Source organism: Nycticebus coucang, chromosome 6 (genome assembly GCF_027406575.1).
Source record: "Nycticebus coucang isolate mNycCou1 chromosome 6, mNycCou1.pri, whole genome shotgun sequence".
In the NCBI taxonomy this organism is placed as follows: Eukaryota; Metazoa; Chordata; class Mammalia; order Primates; family Lorisidae; genus Nycticebus; species Nycticebus coucang.
In genome coordinates this window covers 16,730,339-16,734,187 of record NC_069785.1, presented here as the reverse complement: position 1 = coordinate 16,734,187, position 3,849 = coordinate 16,730,339, and positions in this window count along the sequence as shown.

Here is a 3,849-nt window from a genome sequence, read left to right as displayed (position 1 = left end):
ACCGTCCAGGGGGCTTTCCCGTGCGTGGCCTGAGTGTGTGGTAGTGTAATTCACCGTCCAGGGGGCTTTCCTGTGCGTGGCCTGAGCGTGCGGTAGTGTAATTCACGTCCAGGGCGCTTTCCCGTGCATGGCCTGAGCATGTGGTAGTGTAATTCACCGTCCAGGGGGCTTTCCCGTGCATGGCCTGAGCATGTGGTAGTGTAATTCACCGTCCAGGGGGCTTTCCCGTGCATGGCCTGAGCGTGCGGTAGTGTAATTCACGTCCAGGGCACTTTCCCGTGCATGGCCTGAGCATGTGGTAGTGTAATTCACCGTCCAAGTGTTTGTTCTACTAACAAGTAATGCAGAACAGTCTCACTCACAGGCTGGCACAGGAAGTGAGAATCCTGTTTTTATCAAATTTATTCCAGACACTTGGGAGCCATAGAAATCTGTATTTAATTAAGGAAATGTAATCAAACTTAAAGGTGTTAGTTATCTCTGAAGCACAAATAAATGATGAATATATATCCAGGGCTACATTTTTCTAGCAAATAGACATTATCAAGAGGCCAACCAGCCAAAAAAAAAAAGAAAGAAAGAAATGGAATCAGGTGGTGGTGACCAGCTGTGTTAACATGATGAAAACAAGCATCAGGAACATTTTCAAGGTCATCTCTTACTACTAATGCTGAAGGATGGATTTTTAAAAGGCGAACTAAACATTCAGCACAGTTATGCATTTGAATCTCAGCTACTGACTTTCTTCATTCATGTCTTCTCTGTACTTTCCTCCTTCAAGCCAGCTTTTCTTCACTTCAACCTCGCTGCTTCACAGGCTGAATTTTTGGCACAAACAAGTTTGATTCTGCTGTTCTCAACTCTGAGTGTTTTTTTTCACATTTCTTTGCTTTTTGACCTTTTCCCATCACAGTCTCTGTTTCTGCATGTGCCTGCCTCAGTGCCCAGGTGGAGAGTCATGCTTTGCATAACTGTCCTAGACGCAGATAGTGGGCTGAGTTAGTATCAGTGAATGTGTCGGGGTCTTTAAACCTGGTTGTACACCAATTAGGAAAAGATTCACAGGTGATGGTTCTCTTTTTTTATTTTTAATTTTTTTTTATTTTGCAGTTTTGGCTGAGGCCAGTTGAACCCGCCACCCCCCACATATGGGGCTGGCGCCCTACTCCTTGAACCACAGGTACCACCCAGATGATGGTTCTTCATATTCATTTTTATTCTAACTTAGCAGTTTAAAATGGAATCTAACTACAATTTTTCCAAAGGCAAGAGCTTTGGAACATCAGTATGGAATGGAAGGACTCACAGGAGTCTGAGAAGTGGGGAGCTCAGAGTTGGCTGATTTCCTCAGAACTCATGGCAGTTGTCCTAGAATCTGATCTCCTGGGCTGCATAGCTGCAGGGGGACTTTCTACGTGGAGCTGTGTGATGCAGCCTGCCCTGTCGAGGCATGGAATCAGAAAAAAGAGTTGCCAGCAAGTGGAAGTCTTTCAGCTTAACCTGCCCAATTCTCTGAGGTGAAAACCAAATACCAAAGAGATAGGCAACTTGCCCGGTATCTCACAGCTGGGTTTAGATTAGATGCATCCCTGAAGGATTCCACCGGATTGGACAGGTGAGGCTGAGAATGAACCCCACTGCTCCCAGGCATGGTAATCATGGCCCACCAGCCTGCCTCCTTATTCTCTCTTACTTCAGTGAAATTGATTTTAGCATCATTTTGGTTCAATGTTTAATTTGAGTAATAATTTAATGATAATACTTAATTTGATCAATTAATACTTTGATTAATACTTAATTATTAATTTTAAATATGGTAATATTTGACTTTGTGGAGGAACAGAGTATTTGTGTTATTTTCCTCTCCCTTTCTGTGATCTCTTTCTCATGACAAAGATTTGTAATTAGTTTATAGGCTGGAAAGAAGTCAGATCCTCCTGTGAGGGGCACTGTAGGTTCAATGGGGATGATGTGCCCTTTAGTCAATTTTCATAATAAGAATCATTCCTCTGCCTTTGAAACTTTTAGCTGCAGCACTGCTCCACCCAAAGGGGCTGGATTAACCAAATGTTACAGTGCATTTTGTGTCTGAGGGCACTAAATTGACTGTATCCTGGGAACCAGAGGATTTAGCAAGCAATTTCTGGTTGATTCTGAAAGCTTTGGAAATGTTTAATATTGTGAAAATATTTAATAATGTATGCATGTGTGGATATGTATATGCATTTAACTAACATTTATTGAGTGTCAGGCACTGAACTAATACCTTTTACATTGTTCACTTCACTCTTGGGAGATGGGTATTATTACACCCATTTTATAGATGAAGAAACTGAGCCCTTTGAGAGATTAAGTGACTTAAAGATGCTTAGCAATCTAGTGACAGAACTGAGCTGCTAAGTCCTAAGCCCATGTCTTCAACCTAAATGCTATACTGTTCTCTTTGTGAAAGAGGTACATCCTGTGTAACATTCAGGTCTGAGGTTTCCAGAGGAAGCTTTCAAACTTCTGAATTGTTAAAAATGACTTAATCTTCCACCAAAACCAAGTACCCACATTTTTTTTTGAGACAGAGTCTCACTCTGTTGCCCTAGACTAGCTCACAACAACCTCTAACTCCTGGGCTCAAGGGATCCCCTTGCCTCAGCCTCTTGAGTTGGTGGGACTACAAGTTCTACTACAATAGCCAGCTAGTTTTTCTATTTTAGTAGAGACAGGGTCTGTCTCTTGCTCAGGCTGGTCTCCAACTCCAGACCTCAAGCAATACCGCCACCTCAGCCTCCCAGAGTGCTAGGATTATAGGCATGAGTCTCCTCACCCAGCCAAATACCCACTGTATGTAGGGTCTGGAAATTATAGAGGGAAAAGAAAAGATAAGAATTCAGCTCTTGCCCAGAACCAGTTGATTTATGTTTCTTCCATCTATTTTCCAGGAGCAAAGGAACCCTATTAAAAAGGAATTAATCCATCAAACATTTAAAGAAAATCTAATACTAATCATTTTCAAAATGCTTTCAAAAATTTAAAAAGAGGGAATACTTTCAAACTTATTTATGAGGCTAGCATTACCTTGATACCGGACCCAGAGGAGAAAATGATAGGCCAACATCCCTTATGAACATAGATGTAGAAATTCTCAACAAAACACTAGGAAACTGAATTCAACATTACATTAAAAAGGCCATACACTATTATCAAGTGGGATTTATTCCAGAGATACTAATTTGTTACAGTATACACAAATCAATAAATTTGATACACTACTTTAACAGAATGAGTATAAAAGTAGTATGATTATCTCAATACTCATAGCTTCAGAAAATGCATTGGAAAAAATTCAACATCCTTTCATGATAAAAACTCTCAACTTTGAGGTATATACAGAATGTACTTCAACACAATAAAGGCCATGTATAATGAGCCCACAGTTAACACATCATACTCAACAATGAAAAGCTGAAAGTTCTTTCTCTAAGATCAGGAACAAGACAAAGGTGGCCAATATTGCCACCTCTATTAAACATAGTATTGGAAGCCATAGCAATTAGGCAAGAAAAAGAAATATAGGAATGAAATGTTCTGGAATTATATAGTAGTGATGGTTGTACAACTTTGGGAATATACTAAAAATCGCTGATTGTATACCTGAATGTAATTAAAATGGTGAATTTTAAATCAATAAAAAAGAATTCAAGTAAAGTGAAAAAAAGAAAAAGAAATATAGGCATTTGAATTGGTAAGAAGTTAAATTGTTCCTGTTGGTAGAAGACATGATATTATCTATAGAAAACTCCAGGGTTCCACCAAAAAAAAATAAAACTATTATTTTAATAAAAAATATTAAAACTG